The sequence below is a fragment of the Drosophila santomea genome, chromosome X (assembly GCF_016746245.2).
Source record: "Drosophila santomea strain STO CAGO 1482 chromosome X, Prin_Dsan_1.1, whole genome shotgun sequence".
In the NCBI taxonomy this organism is placed as follows: Eukaryota; Metazoa; Arthropoda; class Insecta; order Diptera; family Drosophilidae; genus Drosophila; species Drosophila santomea.
This window is the reverse complement of record NC_053021.2, coordinates 6,289,421-6,308,202: the sequence shown is the minus strand read 5'-3', so window position 1 is coordinate 6,308,202 and position 18,782 is coordinate 6,289,421. Positions and strand designations below refer to the sequence as shown.

The following is an 18,782-nucleotide window of genomic DNA, read 5'->3' as shown; positions in this document are numbered from 1 at the left end:
ATCCAAGTAGAATATATTTTTAAATGTTGTCTTAAATATGTATGTACATATGCATACATATACTTATACTTATACTTATGCATGTGTGTTTATGATTACACGCTGTAGAAGGTCTATAAACTATGTATGTATGTTTTGTATTTGATGTTTTGAAATGCAAGCCCAAATCAACCCCCTTCCACGTCTCCCGCTTCACGCTTACCGCTCGCCGCACCCCCTTCAACAAGTTCATCTCAATTTACAGTTTTAGCATGATCCAAAAAACAACAACAAAAGCAAGAAAGCAAGAAATAATCTTAACAACAACAATTGTGAGGTCAGTTTGGCACTCGTCAGCGTGTGTGATTATGTGCGCACTTATGTGTGCATGCATATACATACCATACATACATACATTTGTTTGTGTGCGAGCACAAAGAGACAATGCAAATTTGCACTCAAACAAAGAGAGTGCGAGTGCGAGAGAAAGGGAAGAGTTCATGAGCGTGCGTTGTGGGCGGAAAAGGGGGTCGGGTCGGACAGGGGTTCCTGCACTGTGAGTGGGGGATCTTTGTTTATCATTTTTGTGTACTATTATTAAGGCGCCGCTGACGATGACGTCTGCTGCTCACGATGACGACATACATACATACATATATACATAGGGTTTGGATGTGTTTGTGCAAAGTGTTTAGACGCAAGAAGTGAAGTTCTCGTTTTGATTTTGTTTATTCATAATTGAAATTCCCCGAAACAAAAGCTCCCATGACGACGATGATTCATATTTGCAAGAGGCTGCGGGGAAAAACGTCAGGAAGTTTATCAGCTAATTGTGTCACAAGAGGACAAATAAGCCATACACATTTGCCTGTGCGCATTTCTTGGTAAATTGCCATCAACTCGATCTCAGTAGTTCATTTTTTACAATGCCACCACAAATAAATATGTACATATACACACTTTTATGTGTACATACGTTATTTTTGTTTTGGACAGTGCATTACTCATGAGTTTAATGCAGACGTACTTAATTCATTTGGCTTGCACCTAATTTTGGTATTACGAATTTTCTATGGTCTTAAATTTTTTCCCCTCCGCTGCTCATAATTTCTGTCTCTTGTGCTGTTTTAATGGACCGTTTTGATTTCTTTCGCGCCCCATTCCATTTTCATTTTTCATCCCGCTCTCCCTTTTGCCCGCTCATTCGCTGCATCGCTTCCATTTCTATTCGCATTGCCACACGCTTGGCGCTCTTTTGCATTTTCTTAAAGTCGCCCAGATAAGTTCGGAATTACGTAATTAAACGGCAGCAGCGACAACAACACCTAACAATTAACAAGCTAACAATTAAGTATTTATTGCTTTCAATTTGCTGCCCGATAACAAAAGAAGCCAAAAAAACAAAAAGGAAAAACAGAGAAACTGGAAGAAACATGCAGAACAAAGTAAATAAAAACCGACACGGACACACATACACATGTACACACACGCAAACCGCTACCTGCGTCGGGCAGCGCAGTTGACGTCGGCAGCGAAATCAGCGCCTGGCTTCATTTTCCGTTTGAATTTGAAGATGTTTTTAGTGCACTGGCTTTTAGTCCTTAGCACGCGCTTTTATTGCGCGTCGTCTCAATAGCAGGTAGGAATACCAAAAGGCGTCGGTTGGGAGTGTTAACGAAATCGGAACTTTGCAATAAAATTGCATTTGGAAAAGCAGCGGCGCGCGGTAAGTTAAATTATCAATAACATATTTAAATTCCCCATTCTCCTCTCCATCCATTGTCCCTGCCGTCCGCACCTCCACCGCCACCCTCTTCTAGTCCTAGTCGCTTTCTAAACTCATGATTGCTCTCTTTCTCTCTCTCTCTCTCTCGCTTTTCTCTTTGCATCGGCCACTTCACTTCAGCACAATGGGATAAATCGGCACCGCGGTTGATACCCATTGTTACATTATTGTGTTTTCAAAATCTAGCCAACAAATGCTTTGCGTTCAAGCCCTCCATGGAGCAACGTATATCAACGGATTACTTCTGATGCCGGGGATTGTCGGGGATTATCCAACGTCTTAAAGGCGAAATCGTGAAAATCGCAGTATTTACCTGGCGAACGTGTTAATCCACAGGTAAGTTGGGCTGAAACCACCCTAGGTCAATATCAAGGGTTACTTTTTTTTTTTTAATTTTTCTTAAGTTTGGTTGTACGCATGTGTTAGCTTTAAAGGCTTGCCATCTGAAAGTCATTGTTACCCAGTTGTTCTTGTTCTGGCCCACTGTGCCGCGTGTGAATGAACGTATAAAAAGTGAGAGCGTCGCCTGCCCGACTCATAAACGAAAATCAATGACTCCCAATGCGAGTACCCTTCACCTCCACCTCCCCCTCCACACTCATTGCAGAGGCCAACGCTTTTTGGGAGTGATAAATGCCGCCTCAGCTTCGTCAGCAGATTTCGGCCTGCGCATGTTTGTCGGCGCGCAAACACACACACGCTCTTCCCGTGATGTTTGTTGATTTGGCTGCATTCACGAAACGACTGTGCTTGGGGCAGTGGGCATTGTTAGACTTTTAGTCGTTTCAACTCTACTTTCAGTGGGTATCATCCGCAACCAAAAGGAAGAAGACAAACATTGTATGTATGTATATACAAACGTGCATACATACGTAGTACGTAGTAGGGATTACGTAGAACGTACGGACAGTTGCCATTTAGGCAAGTTGGTCGTTGTTCTTGCATTCGAACACATGTTTGTGTGGGCATTTGTAATTTGGTCAGGCGAGCAACATGAAAAGGGTAAGGGAAAATGGTAATGAGAGGATCAAACGTGCGTGGTGCGAAAAGGGGTGTGATATCACAAATATTTTCAATGACTTCGTTTAAAGTTAAAAAAGCAGACAAATGCTATGAACTAGTCAACTTTGCATGGAGTTACCGTTTTTCTAGGCATTTGCATTTCTCGCCGCTTCTTCTGCTCCTCCTCCTACTCTTCGCTTTGGTTTTGGCGAGAGAGCTCCTCTTTGGTCTCTTTGTGTGTTTATGCTTTCAACGTTGATACGTGCCACTTTTTGCATGCAGACTGGCGAGGAGCAGATGGGGGAAGGAGGAAGTAGCAGAAGCTAGAGGACGGGGGCAACGTGTGGGGACAGCTGGGTGAGTTTGTAATTAATTGCGGCCTTGTCTCCCCTCCCCTCCACCGCCCGCGTTCCCGTCCTCGTTCGCCAGGCTCCCTCGCTTGTTCACCCAAACTCTCTCGCTGAGAAACCAGCCGCCAACAGTTTGTTTTCTTTTCTCGCCGCTCTCTTCGGCACTTCCGATTCGTCGGGGGCGGGGTGGGGGCTGCCCGAGAGGGTGGGCCAGCGGCCTACTCTTTGTCTAGTCGCCAATCCCCTCGCACTTCACTCCACTTCATTCATGCCTTACATACTGAACAGCAGGCACTCGCTAAGCGGCAACAGTGTTTCGTAATCCATTAAGATATTTTTTGGTTGCTTCTCTCATTTTTCCTTTTTCAATTCTACACTATTCACAAGTAAAAAGGGCACCAAATCTCTTACTTCTGTGCACTAAAACGCCCATGCAGCGTCCGCGTCGTTCGGTGTCCACTGTACCTGCCAGTAGCCCGAAAACGGACAGTTGCTGAGGCGTCAACGTCGGCAGAGCAGAGAAAGCGCGCTAGTTACAGTTACAGTTACAGTTACGTTACAGAGGGCCAAAGACAATGCTAAGCTTGGTTAACGGTAATTACAGTGTGTGGTGGGTACAGTCAGGAGGGAAGGGGGTTGTACTAGAGCAAGGCGTAGTCAGGCAGAGGGATATTCTTTAATGATTAGTGTTATTAGTAAATATATCAGTCAGTTAGTTCGTTTATAATATCGATCTATAGGGGAAAAAACTTGCTACTATTTTGATTATTATAAGGATGACCCCTCTGTTTCAAATCCTCTCTAAGCCCATGAAGAGCACCGTTAATTGAGTGGGATGATCCCCATTGAAAGCACACTACTCCAGCTAATTCCAATAGCACTTTCAATATCCAATTGCTCGCCATTGAAGCGATGGAAAGTGAAGAAGAGAAATGGTAAGGGTAGGTACCGACCGAAAAGTGGAAATACCCGAGGGGCCATTGGAATACGGGATATTGAACCCTAATCGAAAAGACCTTGTGTTTTCTTTGACTCATCAGCCTACTTTTGTGATAATGCGCTCCTTTCGGTATCTGTTGGATGATACATAAATTAAATATGTACATAAATAACATGAAAACTTATAGAAACTCTATACACAACTGTTTAAAAAATGTTTCAAGGACTGTGACTCACGGCTTGATCAATCTGCAACTACGAAGACTAGCCTAGGAATTGCAATCGCCGCTTAGCACTGGAAGAAATAACTGGGTTTCCTCGCAAGTTCTGGGCTCTCTGGGCGACCTTGTTTAGTTTTGGTGCTCGATTCCCAAGACCCTCTCCCTAAATTGTCTTTTAAATACCGCAGCTTGTTTGGAAACATGAACAACAAACCGCAATGTTTTTCTTGTTGGCTATACATTCGTTTTGCGGTTAGTGAATTTTTTATTTTGTTTTAAGTACCAAAGCATATGTACATATGTATAGTGTATAGTGATCCGAATGGCAAAACAATGCATTGCAGCATAATAACCTCAAAAGACTTCAAATATTTAGCTACCAAATAGCGGTTAGCAACAACAACAACAGCAATAATAACGACAGCCCAAGGGCATGCCTCTTCTTCTTCGGTATTACTTCTTTTTCGTTTTGTTCGTCATCTCAGTTTTTGTTTCGGTTTCTTGTGGTCTGCGATCGACAAATACGAAATAAAATCTAAAAGTCGATGTCGAACTCGAAGTTTCGTGCGAGTGCGAGTGCAGTTTGCTGGATGGAGAAGGCAAGATGAAGTTTCGTTTCGCCCCCTCTCTCCAACTCTCTCTCTCGCATTATCACCGTATTGTTGTGTTTGTTTCGTACTATGTTTATGCGGGGATTTCAGAAACCAATTAATTCGTTAAATCAGTATCCATTAACAATGGTCGATGATCAGAACTGTTTAAAAGGTTTCATTCGATTTGAATACAGGCATAGGTTTTGTCACCACACAATTTCACGTAGCGAGCGGCGCATAAACATTGTAAGAATGCGTATTCGCCGCCCTTGCTTGCCTGTGTGTTAAAATGCAGTTTTGCCTTGTTATTGTTTTTTCTGTGGCACGTTTCGATTTGGATTTTTGATTTGCGTGCCATTCGATGTAAGATGTACGTATGTATGTAAACGCATATGTATGTATCTACGTAACGCCTAAGGTAACTTGATGCGGGCTGAATCTTTTGTTTTGCCCGCAAGTAACAGTCAAACGAGGAGTATTTATGATTTAATTAATTAAATTATTATCGAATATCAATAACTCGTCGGTTACTGATTTGCGTGTTTTCTTGTGTTTTCTACCAGTCAAACAACGTCAGAGTTTCGCAGAGCGTCAGCAGCTGTGACGTCACTAATCGCTTATCAACTTGCGGACTTTTGGCCGATTTTGTTCTCTCTTGGATATCAAGTGTCGTAAAAAGTGTTGCTTTTTTTTTTGGTGCTGCTTCATCCACGGCTATTTCTCGTATTTCGAAGTCGATGGAAAGAAAGACAGAAGCAAAAAAAGACGGGTTTGAATCGAGCAAAGTTTGTAAAAATGGAAATCAAAGCAAAGTATCTCAAAGATTCCGAATTATTGGCAAACGTAAACAAACATGATACTCAAGTGGAGCGCACTGAATAACAAGCAACAACAAAACAACGTACCCGCTAATTCATTCCGCACACTACACCCCTGAAAATCTATAATTAGCCAACGAACCCACAATCAGCGCGCAAAACAAAGTCCACACGCTTCCACGCTTCTAACAAATAAGGCAAGAAATAGAAAACGAAACCTTGAACCATATTTGGCAAGCAAACTAATGAAAAACTGGTGAAAATAATGCACGAAAACAACACTTATTTAAGACTTCAGAACAAGTGAAATTCTCACTGATATTAATAAATTTTTGGAAGGTCCATACATGGATACCGTTAAGCAGGGATTAAGATTGCCCCCTACGCATAAGTATGTACATTTGTATGTACGTATGTATGTATGCATGTATCCCTTTTTCATTGTTGTTCGATACATCAGTACTCATTTAAAATATCCTCATTAACAACGGCATTTATCCATTTTCAACATTTGTCCAAGTTTGAATAGCCTGCGGCATAGTGACGTCACAATCTCTGACCGATCTGCTTATCTCCTAACGCCAGAGATAAGCAGATACACTAGCATTTTCATGGACGAAATTGGAATTTCCGAAAATCATAAGCAATGGTCGTTGACGCCGACGTCGCTGCTGCCGCCTGCGTCGACGCCTGCCGCGCTGCCAAAAGCAAACGAGCGTCGACCTGTATTCGCGCGCGCTTTTTACGTTTGGTTTTCCTTCCAGCAACAACAAAAACAATACAATACTGCTCGTATGTGTGCACACAACGGCGGCCAAGATAATAGCTCTCATAGCAGTGTTCGAATGAAAACATCTGAAATAACTTTACATAGTATGTTTAGTAATTGATTCGCCGTCAAGGAAATCGCGAAGCGAATGGCAGCACTCCACTTGAAAGCTTTCCTCCCAGCAGCTATTATTGGTGCCGCAGGTGTAACTGTGCCATCTCAATAATAAATATGTGGGCTTGCATTCAAAGCGTCGGCCTGTTAGCGTGTGTGTGTGTAAGCCCGACACTGTGTGCATGCATATACATGTTGCCATTTACCCACTCGCATTGCTGCTGTTGTTGTTGTCTTTTTTGCTTTTGGCCAACAACAGCTGGCGGCCAAAAGCGGCTTGGTAGCCATAAAAGCCATAAAAAAGCGTTGAGGATGCCAAGAAGTCACTCAAAGCCAAGTCAAGCCAAGAAAATGAAACGGCCAGGCGGAGCGACAAAGCAGGAGAGAGACAGAGAGAGAGCAGCAGAAGCAGGGCGCACAATCAGCCGAAGAGAGCTCCCCAAGAGAGTACAAGAGAGAGAGCCAGTTGTATTTGTTTTGCGAAGGGCTCTGCTCATGGGCGTAGCAATAGGGAAGAGGGTGAGGCCCCGCTTAGGGGTTGGGTAGCGGCAGGTTGCGGCTTTGTGGAGTTATTACCATTCAAAAGGCCTGTGCTTATCAAGTCGCCGCTACCAACTCTTCAATTCTCTGGATTTTGTCGGCCTAAAAAGTGGTCGCCACTGGTTGGATGTCCATCTGTGGACATCCCATTTTTCCAGCGAGAAATTTAGCGAGGCTCCTTCATTGTCACGCTTTTCTGCATATTTCTCATGACAACGTTCATGGATTTTGATTTCAGTGGTAGCGAAACACATGAACGTGCTGTGTGGTAGCTGGTAGGGGGCAGGGAGGGGACAGGGACAGAGCAGTAAGAGAGCGGGGAATTGGCAATGCAGGAGTGGATGTGGATGTGGATTTTCGAGTGGAGTGTGGAGCCGAGTGCCGACGTCGACGCCGGCAGCGACGCCTCTTAACGGACAAGGTTGTAAGCTGCATGTGGCGCCACCCCATTTCAACGTCTCTCCCCGCCCCGACCTCCACCCTCGACCAACCTCCCTCGCCCAGCCCCCGTTATCATTCTCATTTTCGTATTTTGTTTTATTGGCATTCGCGTGTGCTGCCATTTAGCGCATTTAATTTAATAATTAAGTTGCTGATGAAGACGCGCGTTCTCTTTTGTCTGGCTGCGTTTGTATATATATATATATATACATATATATGAGTGTGTGTGTGCGCGCGTGTGAGTGTGACAACAAAAATTGAACGGCAATACGTGACATTGAAAATGTATGCTACGTAGTCCAATACCAAAGTACGTATGCACACTTGAACATACATAAGTACATCAGTGCGTCTGCCACAGTTGGGGGAATTTTCGTATTTTTGTTTTAGGGGATTTACAGCGAAAGCAACCTAAAAAACACTACAAAATGTAAAGAAGTTCAGCGGGCGCACGGCAAAGTTGTATTCCAAATAGATTTCAGTGCGCACAGCTGCGCTTAAATTGCTAGCATCTGCGGCGTTGAGTGCTTACGGCTCAGTGTATTCGTGCCATTCAGCCATGTCCCCTGCATTGGAAGGCATTAATAATGAAAATATGTGTGTACATATGTATGTACATGCATATGTCAGTAGCATTGGCGCTATTTGCAAAGTTGGAGAGGGAGAGAGAGTTACCTATAGGCTAGTACGCCAAAATCGCAGCCATGTATGCGCATTTATTAACTTGGCCGCTGCTGTTTCCAAGCGGGCATGTGTATCTGTCCCTCGAGCATTTACACAGTGGCGGCAAAGACATTGATGAAATTGTCCGCCCTAAAACGCCGCAGAGAAACGAACAAATTCGGACGGACGGACGGACGGACGAAGTAGACAAAGACGGCCCAAAACTGAAATTGAAACTCAAAAGGAGACGGAGACGTCTGGTTTTTTAATGTTTTTGTGTTGCATTCGAATTTTGAGGCGATCCGATTCGATCCGCAAAAGCAAGAGAAAAAGCAAAAACAAAGGCAAGAGCAAAAGCAAAAGCAAGAGGCGCTTGATTGATGGTCACGTCACCATCCGAATTCGAATTCCCCTCGCTGTGGCGATAAAAAATGGTACACCAGATACACTGGGAATACCCATCCTCCTTTGCCAGCAAAGCGACGGTAATGGGACTATGATTGATTTTAATTTGTTTGGAGCATTTTCCCAATTCAAAGAATGCCAACGGATTCCGGAGCTACATAGGTAATACAATTTGTATCTGCCCGTGTGACGGGAAGGCTCCCAAGATTCCCCCCACACTTTCCTCGGTTTCCCCTGTTTCCCCGCTTTCCTCGGTGGCAAAATTATCTGCGCGATAAGCGAACGGAGTGATTAGAGGACGGAGCGAAGTGAATAGCATGAAGCTATCATGGTCGCTCGCGGACGTTGCCCCAAATAATTTGCGGCCGAAATAAACACAACCTTGAATAATGCCAACCTCTAAAGCGCATATCAAACAAATATCTAGAGGCTAATGCCCCACAAATATATTTATTGTTCCACCGCGAGCACTCTTAACTCGTGTGCGGTGAGTTCGTGTTGCTGTTTTTTCTGTTGTTGCTTTTGCTGCTTCTGTATTTTTGTATCTCTGAGTTTCTGTTTTTTCTGTCTATCTGACATTGGGTTTCAACTCTCAAGTGCTGAGTCAAAGTATTTTGGCCGCCGGTTAAGCGCGAGTAGTCCACAGGTGCGACCTGCGGAACATCCAGCCAGTGAAGTGGATTTGGTGTGGTGTGTGTGGCCAGCACCTCGGCAAGCTGAATACCCTGTACTGAAGGGAGAGGGGGTTTCTGGCCATGATTATGCAATAGATTTGAATCAGGCTGAAAGGTTCTACTTCGCTATAAGAAAACTGCGCATGCATCGAACTAGTACAAGTGCATAGGTTATATTTCATAGTTAGTGCAATCTACTTTCGTTCCAGAAGCAATTTCTGGTGAAATCTAATATCTGGGGTTTTCCAATTTCCGACCAAACACGCCCGAAGAAAGAGAGGGGCGATAAGGAGTCGTTGGGGCGGGGGGCGGCGAGGAGGGAGAGTCGGACAGAGGGCAACAATTATCTTGTCAACCATCTTTTAGTTGGGTGGTTATTTTGCAAAGTAAATACTCACGCACTGACACACACACACACACACACACACACATACACACACACGCAAATACACGGCTGCCCCGCCTCCACCGCCCCGTACTATTTCACTCTTTTTACGGTTACACGTGCGCCGAGTTGTGCTGCCATCCCTTTCTGGCCCGCTGCTCGAATGGCGAGAGCATTTGGCTTGGCTCTCTCTCTCTCTCTTCCGCTCTCAAGTTTGTCCGCTTCGATTTTGGTATTCGGTGGTAAGAGTACGTCGACTTGCGCATACCCTTCATTGGAAGATTTCAAAATCGGTTACCCAAAAACGAATAACACTTTGATTGTGAAATACATAGATTTAATCTTGTTTAAATCACAGTTTAATGAGCTCTTAAGCTTCTGTTGTTCGTTATTAAATAAATTAGGTATTCGGTTATCTCAATTAGTTTTGCTTCAGTGGCAAAGTACGTCGAGTACTTTACTTTGCAGGGTATTCCGGCAGTTGCGTAGTTGTTGCCTTTGTCCACGCTTCTCGTTGTTTTTTTTTATTGCGGTTTTGCATTTGGAAATTGATGATGAAGCCGCTGTGTGTATGTGCTTTTTTTTCGTGCGTGTGGGAAACGTTTTTCCTTTTAAATTGAAACTGTAACACGAAATGCCCCTTCTCCTGCTTTCTCGCTCGCACCTTCCCCCCGCTGACTGCACTCCGCACACTCGCTCTTTTAGTGCCGTGAAGAAAACATTTTTATGGTCTTCTGTTTTAGCTGCGGAGTGTCTTTAAATGCGTTATTCGACTGATTTTTATTTGTTTCGCCCTCTCCACCGCCTTTCGCCTTTTGCCTTTCAGTAACTCCAACTCCTTCCACCTCCACCCTCCTCCACCATTAGGAAAATTCTTGGCATATTTTCGTTTGATGATATCTGGGCCCATTGTAATGAACTCGGTGCTCTGAAATAATGTGTGCTTCACTGCGGATTATTTATTTGGGAAAATGCTAATGGTTAACCACAAATTCGGCTTATAAATACATACATATGTATGTACAAAGATAAACAGCATGATCTTGGTATGCCAACATATCTTAATATAACACACATAATTGGAGTGTCACCTGAATGTTGCGAAAATTGGAATGCGGATGACATCATGCCACAACCGCAGATGATCCGTTTCTCTCCGTGTATGCGCCTGGTGTGATTAGTATTTTGCCTCTAATTATGTTTCTCATTTTCCTTAATCTGCCGCTTTCCTCGTCTTTCGCTAATTCCCAACAGGTTTTGTGCAAAACGCATTTTCAACTTTGTTGCAGTACGTGTCGTGCTAACAAAAACAAAAACAATAACAACCACAACAATAACAACAAAAACAACAAGAGCAGTAGCAGCAATACAAACACAAAGCTACAGCAACAAAAATTTCAGATGAGCAAGAAAATGCCGGAAGTTCATCGAAGACAACAAAAGTGGTTTTACTTTGTGCATTTTTACTTCCCCCAACTTTTGTCAATATTAATTTTGATTTTGATTTCCATTTCGCTTATTGCAAAAGCAAAAGCGAATAAACAGCAACAAATTGTGAGGCTGCCTCGAATTTCGTATAAATTCCATGCGTAATTGCGCTTGGGCATAAACAAATTACATTTTTCTCGCATTGAGCGTGTGTTTTTGTTTTTCGATTTTACGTCTGGGTCTCTGGGATTTCTCAAGATCAGCTTGGTTGGGCTTGGAGGTTGGTCGATGAGTTGGGGAAACGTCGGAAACGGGAGGGTAAGCGGGGCGAGTGACAGAAATATCTTGATAATTTCAAAGACAAACACAATCGCATAACCCGAAATCTTCGATGTGGGAAAGTAATTTCTATTTTTCGGTTTCAGTTTCGGTTTCTCCTCAAGTTGTTTTGTAATATATATGTATGTATGTACATATATACATAATATAGTATATGTTGTATCTATGTATGTATGTAGTAGCTTGTGTTTCAGTTGTGTGATAAGTACATACATGTATGTAGGTGTCATGTTCATTGTTTTTACGTTCTTATAGAACACACTTCTTATGTACCTTACCAATGTGTACTTTTTGCAATTGGGGTCAAAACCTGTTGACACACGCATTTAAAATGGGTTAAAGACAATTTCAATAAAAGCCAATAACAAAACTAATAACATTAAGCAGCCGAGCAAAAAACATACATATAAAAACTATAACAACAACAAAGAGCCAGCCGCTAGCTTACAATAACAACAATGCGGGCGAGGAGATGGGGAGAGAGAGCAGAGAGGCCGAAGAAGAAGAGCGATTATCTTGAAATGAGACCAATGCGCACACACACGTGCGGCCTCACACATACATACACACACACACGCGGGCACACAAAGTTAAACGGCCGCGCAACAATGACTACGCTGACGCTGACGTCGACGTCACAGTCGACAGGGCAACACGCTCTCTCTTCGAAAGAGTGACCCTAAGAGAGCCGCTCCGAAAGAGAGCAATAACAGCGACGAGGTCAGACACAAAAACAAAATAAAACAAAGCCAGCGAAAAGAGTCTTTTTTTTTTCGTTGGTTTCCCATTTGATTATTACTTTTTTGTTTGTTAATTTGGCTGTCCAAGAAGGAAAAAATAAAAACTGAGCTGGCAAAAAAAGGGAGCGCAGCGCCCTTCACTCGAAATATGAATATGAATATGTACGAAAATCTAAAGCAACAGCATGGGCCACACTATTAGCCAGCTGCCAAGAAAGTCAATGGGTTGGCAAGGATGTGCCAGGATTACTCGACTTAATAATACATACTAGTACTATGTACAACAAAAACCGGGGCCAAAGTCAAAAGTAAATATCTGAAAGATTGGTCGCTATTTCCATAGACTGACTGCCAGTGTTTTGGCCCAATGTCCTTAGGCAGCGATCTATTCCAGATTCTGTCATACAACACTTGGCTCCCAAAGGCACTGCATTTGCAACAAACACCTAAAACGCTGGCCGCACTTGTGTGTGTGTGTGTCTGTGACTGTGTGAGTCCAACAGTGTGCGATTGCGACGGTGTGTGTGTGTCTGTGTGTGTTTGTGCAATTATACTGGTTTGCTGTGCATGGCCGACAATCAAATGTTGCTTGAGTTTGGCGTCGTTCCTCTGTCTTTGCTCTTTCTGCCTTTTTGTCTTTTTGCCTTTATATTTTTTTGCCTTTGTGTTTTTGCTGGCGTTTTGTGTTTGCTGTCTATGCTTTTGTTTGTTTGGCTTTGTTTTGTGTGTTTCCTCGTTGCCGGAGAAGTGCAATGAGTACGGGCAGCCCCCTACCCCTCTCCCCACTCCATCTCCCTCTCGCTCTCACTGCCGCCCTTGTCGCAACCCCCCGCCCGCCCTCGCGGCCGTCTGCCCCACGGAAAACTGAAGTTGTACAACTTAAATGGATTTTGCACGCTCGTTTCCCCGCTCGCTTCGTTTTGGAAATTGTTGTGCTTGGTATTGAGTTACTCTGCGCTGAGTTACCACATCCAGCAGATCCGCAAGAAACGGTCAGGTGGGGTTGGCCACCTCCCTTCTTCGCGCCGTGCCCCTCGCCGCCCCTCATTTCCAACACCACCCTCCAAAAAAAAATAGAGTTCAACTTTCTAGGGCTTCCTGCCCACTGGCGGCGTCAAATAAATACCGATGAATGAGTGCTGAATCGAATTCCGAATGAATCTTGGGTTCTCGAGGTGCTCCTCCACCTACCCCCTGTTTCACTTGTCGCAGGAGCCACTAGAGCCCCTTATCAATGCAGATGGAAGTCATCATTGGCAGCCCGAGAAGGCGAACTTCAAACTGAGGAGTCCTACACTCTTTGAACTGTGCACATAGTGACATTGATGGGCCATCGTGGCTCAAAATGCGCAAGTGAACGAGCCGCTGGAGCCAGGGGAGCGGGTGAAGGGGGGTAGCTTGTGAAAAGCCATTTGTAACCAGTTTGCAGGCACACATTTTCGAGGTTTTCGCCAACTGGTGACTGGAACTAGCCTACCGCAGTTATCGGCCATAGAGCGTCTCATAATTAATAATCAACGTTTTCTGTATCTCTACGCCCGGTGCCCGTTGCCCGGTTCGCGCTATCTCTTTCTGCACGGCTCTAGCCATCTCCCTCGCACGGCTTCTATCCGCTGTGTGTATCCGTGTTTGGCAGCCACGACGAGAGGCAATAAAATAAAGGGCCAAAGGCAAAGGCAACAGCAACGGCAAAGGCAAAGGCACTAGGCGCTGCAAACAAAGCAGGGGCCAGGGCGTCCTGAATGGTAATGGTGAGGGGTGGCGGGGAGCGGGGCTTAACTACACGCCGAAAAAATATGTCATACAAACATACTTACATACATATGTATGTACATAGTTTGGTAGCTTGGGCTACCAAACCTGCAGTGGAACTGCGGAGTAGCAGCAGTTGGGGCGACGCATTTCTCGCAGTGTAGCGCACACAGTGCGTTTTTGCGTGTCGGTTTGTTGCTTTTGGCAGGGTTGTCACTGGCCACGTCTCAAAAGCGGGCAGCAATTAAGCAGGGATTATGCCGAAAGAGGGTTTTCTTTTCATCCGTCTCTATCAGGGGGTTTGTTGTTCAGGAAGTGGCAAAATCGTTTAATGGCGATGTGCTCGAGTTTTAGGTTGGTAAGTCAACGAGAACTTGTTTTCTTGTTTTCAATTTCAATTTCCCTTTGAATGCCTTTGGGAGTCAATTTATGTACGCAAATGTATGTAAGTTGTTAGTCATGCTGTTTATCGAACGTATAAGCAAGCGTACATACATACATGTATGTATAAAGCTTTTTACGTGGTAGATGCACTTTTACTTCTGGGAATCCATTGAGGAAAGTGTTTGCCAAACTGCATAGATAAGAAATGAAATTACCCCATATTGCCAGATATAGCATCCTAACCTTTTGGTCTAATGCCAAACTGCTTTCCTGAAGAATTCGCGCTTGCTTGTATGTAAATATGTACTATGTATGCATTTACTTCAATGGGTTAGCACGTATATGTATGCATACATATGTATACATATGAATATATGTATATTCATTAAAGGTTATGGGACTGTCATTCTGGGAAAGGGAAGATCTCCGGGCTCCGTTGACATTGACCTCTCGCCTGCTGTTGCTTTTCCCCTCCCTGCTCTCTGCTCCTTGCTCCCTCGTCGTCCTGCATCTCACATGTGCGCAGCTGTTTATCGAGTCAATCACAATCGGGATCACAGGTAGCCTCACACACAGATGCAGTGGCGGCAGAGATATATCACTCAAAAAAAAACAAAATATATGTATGAATATCGTTAAACTGGCAAGCTTAAGTACACAACTGATTAACAATAAAGGTGAAATGAATAAGCTGAAGTCCACAAATCATCTCCAGTCGAGACCAAAGTGATTTACGGCGATTTCAAATGCATGTTTTTCTTGGCCGCAACTGTAGACACGCGCACACGCACACACACCCAATTGTCAGCTGTTATCAGTGCAAGACAAAAACGCAACATGACAAAGCGGGGGGCACAAAAACACAAGAGAAGAGTCGCAGAGCAGAGCAGCGCAGAGCAGAGAAAAGTAAAGAAACGAAAAGAAAAGGGGAGGCCGTCGAGAACGAGAACAACTGTTACTTGTCAAGATCGTGATCGTGTAGCGTCTCCCCCCAAATCGCTCTGTCGCGCTCACCCGGAAGTTCGATCCCCTCGAATCAAAGCCAAACAGAGAGAGAGAGAGAGAGAGAGACGGTGAGCGATGAAAAAGAGCGCGTTGCCTCTCTTCTTCGAAAGATTACGCTCTTCGTCTGCGAGATTTGAGTGTTTGCTCGACGTCATCATAAATTTGGTATGCCCATCAGCTGTTCAAAATGAATACAGCTGCTGTTGTGCTACAGTGCTACACAGGCAAGAAAAAACAGAGAAATGTCATTGGGGGGTTGCTCTGTTCTCCCGCTGTTTGCCTTCACCCCCGCCCTCTCTCTTCCCTTCTTCGCTTCTCGAAAAGCAATTTATGTGAAAAACGCTTTTTGATTTCAATCGCCGTTGATGAAATCATTTTCCCTGTGTGATTTGTTAATTGGAAATCAAGAAACGTCTTAACTCGGTGGTTTTTTATATCGCCTGGCCTCTTTTTCCCATGAAATCACAAAACCTCAGGGCGATGTGTATGTGTGTGTATGTGTTTGAATGTGCAGCTTCCTCAATCTCTGAAACTGTGGTTTTTCTCGAGTCCTTTATCCATTTTCCCGCTGCATCCATTTCCCTTCCGAAAATTGCGTACCATCTTTTTCGGGGGCCCTTGACCAGAAACTAATTGCGTCGCAGCTGGTGGAGCGGCCGGTGTAGTATGTGTTGATTCTTCGCACTCCAACGCATCATCAAGTCGAATTGGACCACATCCACCTCCCATCACATCCGCCACCCACCGAAAAGCAGTCGTCCACCAAACAGAATCCCCGTCTCCGGCAGACACTCCATCCCGGAAAAGTTCACCACGCGGCGTGGACAAATCCACTTGGTCGGCAAACAAACCCTCTCTTCGCTACCCCGCACCCATACAAAACAAAAGAGGGTATATCACGAGGCAAACTAGTTCGCAGAAACCGTAAAATTCAATTTGATTTGTTAACATCCATCTGGATACCAACGGTTTTCCAGGTTGCTCCAGTCATAGCCGAGTTACAATAGGGTATGCACCAAAGGTATCTGCAAGTCGATACCACGCGACCCATACGGGCTTTTTCCTGCTGCTTCGAATGCAGTCGACCCCCGCAGAGCAGGCGACGTGAAGAAACGTGAAGAGGGGAGAGAGGGGGGGGGGGGGGGGGGGGATATTGCGATGACGCTGTTCAATACGCCCATTGTCGTTATGTTGATGGATTTTAATGCAGCAGCCCGCAAAATCGTTTACGGGGCTTTTCTCTACCATTACGCGCCGTACTTCTACACTCTGTCACACTCTTTCTGGTTGCCCGGCAAACGGGGGCTTAATTAGTTTAAGTGCGTCCCGTTGTACGGGTACACATACTCGTATACCCCATGTTCCATATCGCATCCATATCGCATCCATACTATCCGTACGTTCTCCATGCTCTTGTTGGTTGGAAAGCCTTAATTGATCTAATAGTAGCTGGTAGCCAAAGCGTTAACTTTTTGCGACGCCATGCTGCCAAATTGAGTTTGGTTCCATAACAGATTTTTTCTAGCCTTAAACTATTAGAGCTATTGGAATTATCGGAACTAATAGAGCTATTGGAACTATGAAATGAAGCTTGTGATTACTAAGTAACTAACTGCAAGCAAAGTTAACAATTTCAATTGATTGCCGGTGGTGAAAGGTGATACAAATCTAGCGACAATAATTTCCACCCCATGTGTATCTTATAGATCATGTGCACCCAAATATGGTTAACGGCTTAATCATTACGGGTGAAAGCCTTGTTGCAGGGGTGCATAAGTTACTTAGCCGTAATAACAATAAATAATTAATTCGGGCAGAATAATTGTATTATTATTTCGCAATCTTTTTTGTTTGCTATTAAGCAGTGCGCATCTACATACATATACATATTCGAGAAGCAGTTTGAATAAATTGAACATTGTCTCCCAATTTTTTGAGTAACTTGGGGTGGTTTTTTTTTTGAATTGTTGAAATGTTGAAATGTTTGAACTGTTTGAAATTTGGAATAATTTGGAATAATTTGTGTGGGTGGTTGACATGAGAGTAGAGCAAACTTTGGACACGTGGCCGGGCTCGGAAGTCACTCGGCAAATTGTATTTATCTTGGGCCTCATACATGGTTATCTCCAAAAGTCCTGGTGCCCAAATACCGAACAGCTTCTATCCGAAGTTTTTTCCTCTCCACTCCGACTTGTTATGTTTTTTCTTTTTTTGGATTTTTTGTATTTTTCAGGGCAACGACGGTGATGATTATGATGAGGTTTCGGTGGCTGTTGTTTGTGACTGACTGCATAAGGAGTCTTCCTCCTCGGCCATGTTTTCCCACCCTCTGTGCCCGGATTTTTCCATTTTGACTGACAGGCGGAGTGGCGGTGGCGGTGGACGTCATCGTTTCTGTTGACGTCTCCCGTCGCGTCGTTTCCATTACCTTCGAGGGGCATTGTCGTCAGAAAACTCGCACATACTCGTGTGCATGCATGTGTGTGCGCGTGTGTGTGTGTGTGTGAGCCAGCGGAAAAGTGGAGGAAAAACAGGAAAACTCCCTTAGGCGCGCTAGGAGATGATGCTAGATGCTATATGGTAGATGCTAGATGGTAGATTCCGAATGCCCGAATATGGGAATATGGGTTAGGCGGCAAATTGATTTGATTAGGCCACCATTTGTGTCATCGATAAACGATTTCGAATCGATTTCGATCCCGGAAATGCGATTAGGATTTGTATAAATGGATAAATGGAGCCCCCAATTAAATGCACTTTGTATGGAGTTAGTAGTTGATGATAGCCAAGTGATACTCGGTTTTCAATCGACCAGGCTTACTGGACAGCACTGAAGTTGCCAAATACTCTCCAGGGATCCTTGATTGTAGCGCCTAACCGCTTCTAATTCCTTAATACGTTCATTAAACCAAATTATAACCAGTTCTAAAGCCCATTTGTGAAGCACAAGTCCCTCGGGGATTGTCGATTGTGAAAACACCCTTCAACATTTGCCATGCAAAACACAAAACAGCTCGCTTTCATGGAATCCTGTTGAATCCTCTCACTTTATGGGGTTGCGTATGTGTGTGCACACACAAAGTACATTCGTAGGTGATTTTTCGAAGTATTTCCATTATTTTAGTATCTTGGCGTAGCAATTACATGACCTGGAGCCCAGAAGTCGATGAACTTGAAATAGATTCCACGTTTTGCAATGCATTTGTGTTCGATTCCTTGGCGCGTTAATTGAATCATTGATGGCAGCTATTTGGGAGTAACTTCCTCCCCTTTTTGGGCAGGGGTCAAAGGCATGGGACTTATGAATAACCCCGGTTTTTTATTTTTTGGGGACATGCGCATGCAAATTTGGTGATCTAGATTCCGAGTGCATGGGTCATTGTTCGTGGAATCCGACAAATCTTAATTATACCCGTTACTCGTAGAGTAAAAGGGTATACTAGATTCGTTGAAAA

General features: G+C 44.2%; 1 protein-coding gene across 1 annotated transcript in view; it reads left to right on the top strand.

Moving 5' to 3' along the window:
• Positions 1 to 1,229: 1,229 nt before the first annotated feature.
• Positions 1,230 to 18,782, top strand: part of LOC120456850 — a 28,857-nt gene continuing 11,304 nt past the window's right edge. Inside the window, exons 1-2 of the transcript XR_005616872.1 lie at positions 1,230 to 1,705; positions 1,886 to 2,101. The gene's annotated coding sequence lies outside the window, so the exon portion shown is untranslated. The remainder of the gene's footprint in view (positions 1,706 to 1,885; positions 2,102 to 18,782) is intronic.